The sequence below is a fragment of the Bos grunniens genome, chromosome 10 (genome assembly GCF_055505025.1).
Source record: "Bos grunniens cultivar Pamir isolate PY7600 chromosome 10, Bosgru_T2T1.0, whole genome shotgun sequence".
NCBI classification, from domain to species: Eukaryota; Metazoa; Chordata; class Mammalia; order Artiodactyla; family Bovidae; genus Bos; species Bos grunniens.
The window spans coordinates 9,992,015-10,006,910 of NC_141174.1; the positions used below are offsets into that span (position 1 = coordinate 9,992,015).

General features: G+C 42.1%; 1 long non-coding RNA gene across 4 annotated transcripts in view; it reads right to left on the minus strand.

Annotated features, from left to right (window-relative positions):
• Window positions 1-14,896, minus strand: part of LOC147363898 (uncharacterized) — a 293,279-nt gene that overhangs the window by 202,168 nt on the left and 76,215 nt on the right. For 2 of the 4 annotated variants that reach the window (XR_015133897.1, XR_015133896.1), the window contains exon 2: window positions 6,587-6,658. The exons of the other annotated variants lie outside the window; for them this stretch is intronic. This is a non-coding gene — a long non-coding RNA (uncharacterized LOC147363898). The remainder of the gene's footprint in view (window positions 1-6,586; window positions 6,659-14,896) is intronic. 4 annotated transcript variants of the gene reach the window in all.

Sequence of the window (14,896 nt, forward strand, 5' to 3'; positions counted from 1 at the left end):
AGCCTTCTGGGATTTTCTTCGCCCTGCCAGGCAAACTTCTGCCATAGAGCCTTGGCTGAGTCCTCCACCTGGAATACACTTCCCCTAGGAAACTGCTGGACTAAACTCTCTTGTGGTCTTCAAAGCTTTGCTCAAATCTTACCTTTCCAAGGAGATTTGCTCAATGACAAAGACACTCTCCTTGGCCAAACTTTACCCAAGCTCTTTGAACCCTCTTCTTACATAGGTCTCAATTTGCATTTCCATTTGCTCTATTTGCAGTTTTCTACAACTTATAATGTTCTCAAATAGCAAAATCAAAAACAGAGGCAGAGAGGAATGACTCAGTCACGACACCCACAAAAATTCAAAAATCATTCACAATTTTTCATACACCAACTGTAACTAACAGTTGAACTCCCATTTGCTAGTTTAACCCACAAAATCTGAGAGAACTATTTGTCTGTCTTCCAACCTTTAGGCCCAAGTCTGAACTTCCTCAGGCTAACAAAAGTCGACCACTGATTTCCTAAAAGAAACACGTTTTGTCCATCTCCAGCTTATTTTCTCTGCATAATCACTCAAGCACTACTTCAGGCAGGCCTACCTGGCCCCTGGTGATAGGAATGCCCAGGCAACCCTTGAGTACCCTGGCTGAAACCAGACATAGCCTCTGTGTGTCTGTCACCAGCAAAGCTCATTAACAATCCCTGGGAAAGAAAAACAGAATCTAAGTAATAAAGTCTATCCTTTTATTTGTTCCTTGGTGCTTAGTCTGGTTTCACTGGCTCATGTATGTTGTGTGCAGAGGCGCTTCAGACCAGAGTTTCCAGTGCCAAACAGCTACACCCGACACTTAAGCGCAGGAACCCTGCTCAGAAGCACTGTGCCTCGGACTGCAGCTCAAGATGGTGGAGGCAGGCGGGCTGTTCATGGACACACCTAGTGAGACACTGTGATTCCGAGAGCAGCAGCACCGCTGTGCCCGCCTCTGAGCACTCCACCCACTCCTCCGACTGAGATCCCTATAAATCTACTGCCCACTGCAAGCCAGGATGGCCTGTGCTCTAGAATGGAGTTTGAACCTCTCCACTCTCTCACCAAAAAATAAAATTGTATGGACACCTGTATCTGTATGGTGGAGTCGCTCTGCTGTGCGCCTAAAACTACCGCAACACTGTCAGTCAGCTATGTTCCAATATAAAACAAAAAGCTAAAAAAAATAGTTTAAAAAAAGTGGGTTTTTTTTCTTTTTTTTAAATTTTGCCCTTTGTTTCTGAACAAAACTCAGTTGTCTTATTGGTTCAAATACATCTGACAGAAGGACCCTCGCTCAGAACCTACTGGAAAGGGTCTGTAACATATTCTGTGGTTTTCCTATTAAGGAGAAGAAATGTTATTTCACAACTTAAAAGTATATCTAATTTGTACAGATTGAAAGTAAAAGAGAGAGGGACAGAGAAGGGGAAAGACAGTGGGGGAAGTATGACAGAGTAAGAAAGATGGAAAGCCAAACAACAGCCAGAAGAAATAACTGCTTATCCAGAACAGTCTCGTTTGTACCCCTGATTTGTCTCCTACTCATGATAATAATAGTAGTAATAATCTAGCAAGAACTATTTAAAGGCACAACCAATCACAGTAGTTTCTGCTCAGTATGGGAGCCATGAATTACTCTGCTGTGTGCACTTGGCCTTTCCTTTAACTCAATAACTTGTTAGGCTACTTTGGCATTAGGCTACCAAACCACAGTTTCTAAGGAGCCTATAAAACAAAGACATAGTTAAACTGTCTAGCATACAAAATGGACAAGTATCTAAGACTGTTTAAGAAAGGAAGGTGCGTGAGGGGGAATTTTGTAGAAAAGGAGCTGAGAAAACAGGGTGGCTGGAATCTACAGAGAAATGTCAGCCCACAAGAGATCTCTAATGACAAGAAAGTCAACTGGAGCTGTCATGATTTCAAATGATTTGCATTGTTGGAATGTATATCTTCTCATTGCTCCTTGCATTCATAGAGCCCCCTTCATGGATCACAGCCTTGCCGTGGCAAAGAAGACTGCATAACTTAATGAAGCTATGATCCATGCTGTGCAGGGCCACCCAAGACAGACAGGTCATAGTGAAGAATTCTGAAAAAACAAGGTCCACTGGAGGAGAGTGTGGCAAACCACTCCAGTGTTCTTGCCAGGAGAATGCCATGAACTACATGAAAAGGCAAAAAGATATGACATTGGAAGATGAGCCCCCAGGTCAGAAGGTGTCCAGTATGCTACTGGGGAAGAGCACAGGGCAATTACTAATGGCTCTAGAATGAAGGAAGCAGCTGGGCCAAAGCTGAAATGATGTTCAGTTGTGGGTGTGCCTGGTGGTGAAAGTAAAGTCCAATGCTGTAAGGAACAATATTGCATCAGATCAGATCAGATCAGTCGCTTAGTCGTGTCTGACTCTGCGACCCCATGAATCGCAGCATGCCAGGCCTCCCTGTCCATCACCAACTCCCGGAGTTCACTCAGACTCACATCCATCAAGTCAGTGATGCCATCCAGGCATCTCATCCTCTGTCGTCCCCTTCTCCTCCTGCCCCCAATCCCTCCCAGCATCAGAGTCTTTTCCAGTGAGTCAACTCTTCGCATGAGGTGGCCAAAATACTGGAGTTTCAGCTTTAGCATCATTCCTTCCAAAGAAACCCCAGGGCTGATCTCCTTCAGAATGGACTGGTTGGATCTCCTTGCAGTCCAAGGGACTCTCAAGAGTCTTCTCCAACACCACAGTTCAAAAGCATCAATTCTTCGGTGCTCAGCCTTCTTCACAGTCCAACTGTCACATCCATACATGACCACAGGAAAAACCATAGCCTTGACTAGATGAACCTTTGTTGGCAAAGTAATGTCTCTGCTTTTGAATATGCTATCTAGGTTGGAGGTAACTTTCCTTCCAAGGAGTAAGCGTCTTTCAATTTCATGGCTGCAGTCACCATCTGCAGTGATTTTGGAGCCCAGAAAAATAAAGTCTGACACTGCTTCCACTGTTTCCCCATCTATTTCCCATGAAGTGATGGGACCAGATGCCATGATCTTCGATTTCTGAATGTTGAGCTTTAAGCCAACTTTTTCACTCTCCACTTTCACTTTCATCAAGAGGCTTTTTAGTTCTTCACTTTCTGCCATAAGGGTGATGTCATCTGCATAGGAACCTAGGAATGTTAGGTCCATTAATCAGGTTAATTGGACATGCTCAAGCAGGAGATGACAAGACTGAACATCAGCATCGTAGGAATCAGTGAACTAAAATGGATGGGAATGGGTGAATTTAATTCAGAAGAATCCCTTAGAGGAAATGAAGTAACTCTCATAGTCAACAAAAGAATCCAAAATGCAGTACTTGGGTGCAACCACAAAAATGACAGAATGATCTTGGTTCATTTCCAAGACAAACCATTCAACACCACAGTAATCCAAGACGACACCCCAACCACTGATGCTGAAGAAGATGACATTGACCAGTTCTATGATGACGTAAAAGACCTTCTAGAACTAACACCAAAAAATGATATCTTTTTCATCACAGGGTTGGAATGCAAAAGTAGGAAGGCAAGAGATACACAGAAAAACAGACAAGTTTAGACTTGGAATACAAAATAAAGCAGGGCAAAGGCTAGTAGAGCTTTGTCAAGAGAACACACTGGTCATAGCAAACACCCTCTTCCAACAGCACAAAAGACAACTCTACACATGGACATCACCAGATGGTCAACACTGAAATCAGATTGATTATATTCTTTGTAGCCAAAGATACAGATGTTCTACGCTGCTGCTGCTACTGCTGCTGCTAAGTTGCTTCAGTCGTGTCCACCTCTGTGCGTCCCCATAGACGGCAGCCCACCAGGCTCCCCCGTCCCTGGGATTCTCCAGGCAAGAACACTGGAGTGGGTGCCATTTCCTTCTCCAAGGCATGAAAGTGAAAAGTGAAAGTGAAGTCGCTCAGTCGTGTCCAAGTCTTGGCAACCTCATGGACTGCAGCCTACCAGGCTCCTCCATCCATGGGATTTTCCAGGCAAGAGCACTGGAGTGGAGATGCTCTATACAGTCAGCAAAAACGAGACTGGAACTGACTGTGGCTAAGATCATAAACTCCTTATTGCAAACTTCAGACTTAAATTGAAGAAAGTAGGGAAAACCACTATGCCATTCAGGAATGACCTAAATCAAATCCCTTATGATTATACACTAGAGGTGACTAATAGATTCAAGGGATTAGATCTGGTAGACAGAGCACCTAAACAACTATAGACAGAGGTTCATAACACTGTACAGGAGGCAGTGACCAAAACCACCTCAAAGAAAAGGAATGCAAGAGGGCAAAGAGGATATCTGAAGAGGCTTTACAAATTGCTGAGGAATGAAGAGAAGTGAAAAGCAAGGGAGAAAGGAAAGATATACCCAACTGAATGCAGATTTTCAGAGAATAGCAAAGAGAGGTAAGAAGGCTTTCTTAAATGAACAATGCAAAGAAGTAGAGGAAAACAACAGAATAGGAAAGACCAGAGATGTATTCAAGAAAATTGGAGATATCCAGGGAACATTTTGTGCACGGATGGGAACATTTCATGCAAAGATGAGCACAATCAAGGGCAGAAACGGTAAGGACCTAACAGAAGAAGAAAAGATTAAGAAGAGGTAGCAAGAATACACAGAGGAACTATACAAAAGAGTCTTAATGACCAAGATAACCACAATGGTGTGATCATTCACCCAGAGCCAGACATCCTGGAGTGTGAAGTCAAGTGGGCCTTAGGAAGCATCACTACAAACAAAGCTAGTGGAGATGATGGAACTGCAGCTGAGCTATTCAAAATCCTAAAAGATGATTCTGATAAAGTGCTGTACTCAATATGTCAGCAAATTTGGAAAACTCAGCAGTGGCCAAAGGACTGGAAAAGGTGAGTTTTTGTTCCAGTCCCAAAGAAGGACAGTGCCAAAGAATGTTTATACTACAGCACAATTGGGGTAATTTCATATGATAGCAGGGTTATACTCAAAATCCTACAAGCTGGGCTTCAGCAATATGTGAACCCAGAACCTCTATAAGTACAAGCTGGGTTTCGAAAAGGCAGAGGAACCAGAGATCAACGTTTGTAGGATCATAGAGAAAGCAAGGGAATTCCAGAAAAAAAAAAATCTACTTCTGCTTCACTTATTATGCTAAAGGCTTTGACTGTGTGGATCACAACAAACTGAAAAATTCTTAAAGAGATGGGAATACCAACTACATTACTGTCTCCTGAGAAAAATGTATGCAGGTCAAGAAGCAACATGTAGAACCTTAAATGGAACAACTGACTATTTCAAAATCGGGTAAGCAGTATGACAAAGCTGTGTACTGTCACCCTGCTTATTTAACTTATATGCAGAGTACATCATGTGAAATACCAACCTGGATGAATCAAAAGCTAGAATCAAGATTGCTGGGAGAAATATCAACAACCTCAGATAAGGAGGTGATAACCACTAATGGCAGAAAGTGAAGAGGAACCAAAAAGCCTCTTAATGAGGGTGAAACAGGAGAGAGAAAAAGCTGACTTAAAACTCAACATTCAGAAAGCTAAGATCATGGCATCTGTTCCCATCACTTCATGGCAAATAGAAAGGGAAAAAGTGGAAACAGTAATAGACTGTATTTTCTTGGGCTCCAAAATCACTGTGAACTTTGACTGCAGCCATGAAATTAGAAGACAATTGCTCCTTGGAAGGAAAGCTATGACAAACCTATACTGAGATACCACTTTGCCAACAAAGGTCTGCACAGTCAAAGCTCTGGTTTTTCCAGTAGTCATGTATGGATGTGAGAGTTGGACCATAAGGAAGGCTGAGCACCAAAGAACTGATGCTTTTGAATTGTGGTGCTGGAGATCACCCTTGAGAGTCACTTGGACTGAAAGGAGTCAAACAAGTCAATCCTAAAGGAAATCAACCCTGAATATTCACTGGAAGGACATGCTGAAGCTGAAGCTCCAATACTTTAGCCACCTGATGCAAAGACCCAACTCAGTGGAAAAGGCCCTGATGCTGGGAAAGACTGAAGGCAAAAGGAGAAAAGGGCGGCAGAGGATGAGATGGCTAGATAGCATCACTGACTCAATGAACATGAATCTGAATAAACTTGGGAGGAGTTATTCAGAGGAGCCTGGCATGCTGCAGTCCATGGGTTTGCAAAAAGTCAACAGGACTTAGCAACTGAACAACAATACATACAGCCTTGGGTTCATGATAGCTCTGGGGCATGGAGTCACTGGGAGCACATTTCACACAGAGTAACATGATGCCAAAAGTAAACAACACCATACTTTTCATTGTGACAATCCACCCACTGTACTCACACGACAGAATGGGGAACTTCACGTCAGCCTCAGTTTGCAGGAAACCCTAGAACACACTCAAATGGAATCTGAGCCAATTTCATTTTAGTCTCAAAGGACCGAGTAGCCCTAGATGACATCTATGAAATAATGATTATAGATAAGATTTGAGTCTCTAAAGAAACTTGAAATAAGCAAATAAAATTACTGTATTTTTCCAGTGACAAATAATGTGTTGTTTAGAACATACCTTTCTGTATCATGTGATTCCTGGATTTTCATCACCTTTGAGCTTCTTGTCAACTCTGTAAGCTGTGGAACACTACAAGGCAATAAAAATGGCTCTTGACTATGATCACGAAAATGAATTGACTGGTGAAGGGACAACTATCTTCCTCCAAGCCAATTTTGACAATATGCAAATCAGTCTTATTATTTCTGATATATAAATCACTGTTTTTTAATCTCTTTTGAAGTAGATACAGTATCTGTCTGAACTCTGTACTAATAATGAGTTAATAAAATTTTTAACATATGTTCAATTAATATCTTCTGAAAATCGTAATTTTCTTTTTAACTGTATTTTTAACAAAGGTACTTATTATAAATCAGAGATTATACTACATCTCCTACATACAGAACACACATATCATCCTCCCAATAACTGGATTTGGACACTACTGTTATCCCCACTTTATAGATCAAGGTCAACAAATGATATAGCCCAGTGAGCCAAATCTGGCCTGATAAATTCATCCTGCAGCCTGTTTTTGTCAATGAGATTTAGTTAGAACACAGCACACCCATTAGCTTATGCATTGTCTTTAATTGTTTATACCCACAACAGCAAAGCTAAATAGCTGCACCAGAGACTACACAGCCCACAAAGCCTATAATATTTATTATCTGTCCCTTCACAGGAAAGGTTTGCAGAACTCGGCAACAAATAGAAAACAAGCTTTAAAATGTTATAAAAATTACTCAGATTTAGTTGGTGAATGGCATCGCCCTGTCTCTTACGCTTTCTTCCCTGTATACTCCCTCAGTGGCCAATGCACCAGTTGTTCAAAATCAGATCCTTTATGACGTAATTATGGTATCTTTAGGGGCTTCCCTAGTGGCTCAGATGGTAAAGAGTCTGCCTGCAGTGTGGGAGACTGGGGTTCAATCCCTGGGTTGGAAAGATCCGCCCTGGAGGAGGAAATGGCAACCCACACCAGTATTCTTGCCTGGAAAATCTCACGGATGGAAGAGCCTGGTAGGCTACAGTCCACATGGTCCCAAAGAGTTGGACACCACTGAGAAACTTCAACTTTTTTCTTTCTATGGTATCTTTAAAAAAAGGTCTTTCCTGCCTCCATTTACGTACTCACACTTGAAATTTCTTTGTGAGTGAGTGACAGTCGCTCAGTTGTGTCTGACTCTTTGCGACCCCATGGTCTACAGAGTCCATGGAATTCTCTACGCCAGAATACTGGAGCAGGTAGCCTTTCCCTTCTCCAGGGGATCTTCCCAACCCAGGGATCAAACCCAGGTCTCCTGCATTGCAGGCGGATTCTTTACCACAGGAAGGGATCATTCTTTCATGGTGCCATAATAGGCAAAAATGCAAAATACTTGAGAAAAGAACAAACTTAAGTGAGGTTTGTGTGAAGGTGGTAGTGACTGGGAACAGACCCCATTCTCTGAGTTGAAAAACAAAGCTAAGTCATTTACTCACACATGGAGAGGAAGAGAAAGGAGCGATGGGTTAAAGGGAGGTTGGCACAGGACAAAAACTGAGGTTGTCTAAGGGAAGTTGGGCACCCACCACATGGTTTACTCTCCCTTACCACCTTCAATCTGTCTTGCATTTTGTTTCCAAAGTGGGGATAAAATATTGTTGCAACAGCAACTTCCTATTAGCCTGGTTGAAAATGGTGGGAGCAACTGTTATATCTAAAGCTATTCTGTGAAGTGGCATTTAGTGAGCTTCCTTTTGGGATTTGTCATCCATCCCTCCTTCCCCCATCTCTAGCTCCTTCTCCCTCATGGCCCCAGTTAGTGGGTACAGGTGCAGTTCGGGGGAGGTAAATGGTTTCCCTTCAAAGGAACAAGTGCACAGAACTGTAAAATCAATGAGGTCTGCCCAGCACTTGTGGTTAACTGTAATTTTTCAAAACCCCACAAAGAAGTGAAAGGGCTTAGGTGTCAATGGAAAGGCTAATCAGAATTTAGAAGGGCAATGAAAACCATATAAATAGGATTCGCCACCAAGGGTAAAGTGTTTGAGCAATTAATTCACTAGTTATTCAGCACAATTTGGAATGAGAGGGCTATGGTTTTTAGATTTTATATTCATTCCTTCCAAAAAGAGAGGGAAAAAAAAAAAACTTTACCAAAGACCACTGCCCACTTGCCTGAACCAAATCTTGAGGATACAGGCAACAAAATCCCCAACAAAAATGTGGAAAAGCTAGCACTATACAGCCAAAGGACACTTGTTTACAGTCTGAGAGCTGACACAGGAAGGCAGGGCACCTCCTTGTTCCACCTCGGCTGGGAACATGTGTGCCAGGTAACTCAAACTTTTTGCCCCCAGCCCATCGTATTCACCTGTGAGTGGCTACAAAAGCACCTTGAGTGTTGATTTTGGAGTTACAAATAACTTAGCAAGTAGACAAATAAGCAAATACAGAATCCATGACTAATGAGGACTGACTGTGTCTATTTCCCTCCACAAACTGCATGAGCAGCAAGTAACACACCTTGGGGACAACACAGACAGATCAGCATTGCCAAAGTACACAATATAAACATTCCTCAATTTTAAAGACCTCAGGCACAAGAGTCAAATACTGTGAATTCTTTAGGGGACTGTCAAGTGGACTAGTTGGTATGAAAGATGTGTGAAGGGGGAAAATGTTGATTGCTTCATTTCTAGCAGGTATTGTGTGAAACAGTGGTCATTCTTGACATCCTTAAAGCTGCCATAGTGACTGATCTCCCACTTCTCTAAAACCCTAAGCACCTAAAATCCAATCTCAAGCAACCCTAAGGGCTTCTCACAGTGTCCTTCCAAAAATCCTTAAAGCCTCAACACACTAACCTTGAGAATATCAAAAATCTCTAGGGAAAAAAAAAACCCTGATGTATAATAAGTCTGTTAAAGAAAGCCTTGAGTCAAGAAAATCCTAACAACTGAAAAGCCAACAACAGTATTAGCTGTTTTGTATATTCTATGTAAAAACTTGGGTCTCAGTGCAAAAGCCTGCATTGTCTACATACAGCACATCCTTTCAGGTTAGCAGATTCTAGGCTTTTATTATTTTTTAGCTTTACTGTAACCCTTTTGAGTTACAGTGAAGTGAACATCACTCAGTCGTGTCCGACTCTTTGCGACCCCATGGACTGTCCTTGGAATTCTCTAGGCCAGAATATTGGAGTGGGTAGCCTTTCCCATCTCCAGGGTATCTTCCAAACCCCAGGATCAAACCCAGGTCTCCTGCATTGCAGGTGGATTCTTTACCAGCTGAGCCACAAGGGCAGCCATTATAGGTAACAGTTAAACATGTAAGTTCTGGCCAGTCCAAAAGAGATTTAATTGACTTTTCTAATACCAAGGGGGAAATACAGTTTTGCTATTGGCAATTTTTTAAAATATAAATTTATTTTAATTGGAGGTTAATTACTTTACATCTATTTCTGCTTTATTGACTTGGTATACCAAAGCCTTTGACTGTGTGGATCACAATAAACTGTGGAAAATTCTGAAAGAGATGGGAATACCAGACCACATGATCTGCCTCTTGAGAAATTTGTATGCAGGTCAGGAAGCAACAGTTAGAACTGGACATGGAACAACAGACTGGTTCCAAATAGGAAAAGGAGTACGTCAAGGCTGTATATTGTCACCCTGTTTATTTAACTTATATGCAGAGTACATCATGAGAAATGCTGGGCTGGTGAAACACAAGCTAGAATCAAAATTGCCGGGAGAAATATCAATAACCTCAGATATGCAGATGACACCACCCTTATGGCAGAAAGTGAAGAGGAATTAAAAAGCCTCTTGATGAAGGTGAAAGTGGAGAGTGAAAAAGTGGGCTTAAAGCTCAACATTCAGAAAACGAAGATCATGGCACCCGGTCCCATCACTTCATGGGAAATAGATGGGGAAACAGTGGAAACAGTGTCAGACTTTATTTTTCTGGGCTCCAAAATCACTACAGATGGTGACTGCAGCCATGAAATTGAAAGACGCTTACTCCTTGGAAGAAAAGTTATGACCAACCTAGATAGCATATTCAAAAGCAGAGACATTACATTGTCAACAAAGGTTCATCTAGTCAAGGCTATGGTTTTTCCTGTGGTTATGTATGGATGTGAGAGTTGGACTGTGAAGAAGGCTGAGCGCCGAAGAATGGATGCTTTTGAACTGTGGTGTTGGAGAAGACTCTTGAGAGTCCCTTGGACTGCAAGGAGATCCAACCAGTCCATTCTGAAGGAGATCAGCCCTGGGATTTCTTTGGAAGGAATGATGCTAAAGCTGAAACTCCAGTATTTTGGCCACCTCATGCGAAGAGTTGACTCACTGGAAAAGACTCTGATGCTGGGAGGGATTGGGGGCAAGAGGAGAAGGGGACGACAGAGGATGAGATGGCTGGATGGCATCACTGACTCGATGGACATGAGTCTGAGTGAACTTCGGGAGTTGGTGATGGACATGGAGGCCTGGCATGCTGCAATTCATGGGGTTGCAAAGAGTCAGACAGGACTGAGAGACTGATCTGATCTGATCTAATTACTTTACAGTATTTTATTGGTTTTGCCATACATCAACATGAATTTGCCACGGGTGTACACGTTTTCCCAATTCCGAACCCCCCTCCCTCCTCCCTTCCCATACCATTGCTCTGGGTCGTCCCAGTGCACCTGCCCCAAGCATCCTGTATCATGCATTGAACTTGGACTGGCGATTCCTTTCATATATGATATTATACATGTTTCAATGCCATTCTCCCAAATCATCCCACCCTCTCCCTCTCCCACAGAGTCCAAAAGACTGTTCTATACATCTGTGTAAGGCAATTTTTTTATTTTTACTTGCAAGATAATCACTTCACAATATTGTGTGATGGATGGGTCCTGCCATACATCAACATGAATCAGCCATAGTGCCATTGGAAATTCATTTCAATATTCCTTTGCTTGCTAGATGAGTTTGTGCTGTTTGACTTTTCCTTTGAACCCATTATAACATCTATTCCCTGTCTTTCCTTCTACTCTCTTAGGTTCAATGAATGGAAGAAGTCTATGAATTAAAGTAACAAAAGTCAAGTTAGCAAGAAAAAAAATGAAACACAATTTTAATATTTATGTGCATTGGAGTTGACAGAGAAAAAGTGAAACTCAAAGAAGTGATTAGAATTGAGAGCTTATGCACCATTTTAACAAAGAAAAGGAGGCATAAGCTTCAAGGGATAATAAATCACAGAGAAGTTACTAGTAACTAAGGTCTTATTTAGTTAGGTCTGCACAAACTCATTTTGATGTCAGTCTCCAGTCTCACCTCCTTCTCTTCTTGGAGGTGGGGGTCTGGAAGGAGGGTGGAGGAGGATGGACATCTTAAAAGGGAAATTTATGCCCTGTTTTCAGGTACATAAGGGCAAGGCCAAAAGCTCTTCCTGCCTCTGTGGATTCTCAATTGCTTTTAGCTCAAAGTAATCCTAATGCCAAAGTGGCATATTTGGGGATGACATATTCTGATCCTTGTCACCTCACAGATGAGTAAAATTAAGTCCTTAATGCATGTTCATTCTTTAAAAATTGTATATATTTTACCTTTTTCTAAAGAGCTGTTCCCAGGGTCTTAATTCCATTGTGCCTTGCGTAAGGAACATAGGAAGACCAAAGTCAGGCGTTCGATAGGTCTTCTACATCATAGTTCAGACACTACGTACAGAGCAGGTGTGCGATCGGCTCTGCTTACAGAGGACAGTTCCATCATTTGTGCTGCGTCATCAGGGGTAGGATGAGGGCCAGGGCCCCTTGGAAGAGTGTTTCTGCACCGTGACTGGGGTTTAAATGGAAGATATCCTAATTAGCAAGAGTAGTAAAGGGCTGTGAACAACTTCCTCAAACATTTGTCCAATCTTGGGTGGCACCCAAGTTTGGTATAGTGCTCAAAATAACTTCCCAAGATGACTATCTTGGGATGGTTGGCTGAGGGACCCAAGAGATTCTCTACACTATTGAAGTAGACTAAATTGCCTGGAACCTCAGGCATCATGTAAAGACAGATTCTGGCCAGCAAGTCACCTTACTATTGAAATATAGTTCTAGCATAGTCTTTTTGTTGTTGGTTTTTTTTTTTTTTTTTTAAGAATGAGTGTGTGTGTCTGTGTATTCTTGCCTATGAAAAGAAGGAGATATACAGAGGGAGGGAGACAGAGAGAGAGTGATTGTCTATTATCTAAGTAACAGTCCAGAGGAATGATGGCTAGAAACAGTTGTACTTTACACTAAGGAGTTTCTATAACAATTACCAGTGGAAACACAGAAATTCCTACCTGGCAAGGACTTCAGAAAATCTGAGAGACATTCTCAGAACCAGACTAATCATAGCTACTGCATTTCTTGAACTCTCCTTACTTGGAGATAATCACTATCTGGAAGCTCAGCCCAAACTTCAAAGTAGCTGTCAAATAGCTCTTCCGACCTAAGGAAAGAGTTTCTTAAATATACGAGCCATTATGCCTGGATTCAGATGAAATCCAGTTCTCCTACTTAACCAAAACAGATGTCATGTCTCAATTCCAACAACTAAGCTTTTTAAACTTTACTCCCAATTCCTACCTCCTTACTAATATCCCTTTTATATATAAAATTCAAAAAGTGAAAGTGTTAGACATATCTGACTCTTTGCCACCCCATGAACTGTATAGCCCACCAGGCTCCTCTGTCTATGGAACTCTCCAGGCAAGAATACTGGTGTGAGTAGCATTCCCTTCTCCAGGGGATCTTCCCCACCCAGGGATTGAACCTGGGTCTCCAGAACTGCAGGCAGATTCCTTACCATCTGAGCTACCAGTGAAGCCCTTTTACATATAAGTGATGGGCATTTTTTAGGACCATCTACTCAGACTGGTTCCAAATAGGAAAAGGAGTACGTCAAGGCTGTATATTGTCACCCTGCTTATTTAACTTATATGCAGAGTACATCATAAGAAATGCTGGGCTGGAAGAAGCACAAGCTGGAATCAAGATTGCTGGGACAAATATCAATAACCTCAGATATGCAGATGACACCACCCTTATGGCAGAAAGTGAAGAGGAACTAAAAAGCCTCTTGATGAAAGTAAAAGAGGAGAGTGAAAAAGTTGGCTTAAAATGCAACATTCAGAAAACGAAGATCATGGCATCTGGTCCCACCACTTCATGGGAAATAGATGGGGAAATGGTGGAAAGAGTATCAGACTTTATTTTTCTGGGCTCCAAAATCACTACAGATGGTGACTGCAGCCATGAAATTAAAAGATGCTTACTCCTTGGAAGGAAAGTTATGACCGACCTAGATAGCATATTCAAAAGCAGAGATATTACTTTGCCAACAAAGGTCCGTCTAGTCAAGGCTATGGTTTTTCCAGTGGTCATGTATGGATGTGAGAGTTGGACTGTGAAGAAGGCTGAGAGCCGAAGAATTGATGCTTTGGAACTGTGGTGTTGGAGAAGACTCTTGAGAGTCCCTTGGACTGCAAGGAGATCCAACCAATCCATTCTGAAGGAGATCAGCCCTGGGATTTCTTTGGAAGGAATGATGCTAAAGCTGAAACTCCAGTACTTTGGCCACCTCATGCGAAGAGTTGACTTATTGGAAAAGACTCTGATGCTGGGAGGGATTGGGGGCAGGAGGAGAAGGGGACAACAGAGGATGAGATAGCTGGATGGCATCACTGACTCAATGGACGTGAGTCTGAGTGAACTCCGGGAGTTGGTGATGGACAGGGAGGCCTGGCGTGCTGCGATTCATGGGGTTGCAAAGAGTCGGACACGACTGAGTGACTGAACTGACTGACTAACTGACTCTCCAGTCTCCTCCTTCCTACTCATATCCTGATCTCTTTTATGAGAAAATCCTTCTTTGTAAGTATCCTCGGTGGGAAGTGGCATTTATCTCTGACCTTAGAACCAAAAGAGGCATTATCATTTTATTGCTATTCCAGAATAATCAGTGAGATGGCTGAATGAGTTAGCCTCAGCCAACCACATATGAAACATGCATCTGCTTTTGAAAATGTTCAATGCTACCAGAGAAAAACGTATGTAGTTTATAAAACACAGGCACTCTTTTCAGGTGTTTTCAGTATAGGTAACTAGGAAGCAAAAAAGTTTCTGGGACATAGATAGAGCTGATGAGGTATTATAAGCAGAAGATGAAAAACTAGTCAGAACAGTATGTGTGTGTGAAACAGGAGTGAAAAGACCAACAGATGCTGAATATCCATGAAGCACCTGGTTATTAAACACAGACGTGACTAAATATACTGGAGGCACGAAATATTCAGGATGCCCTAACTAT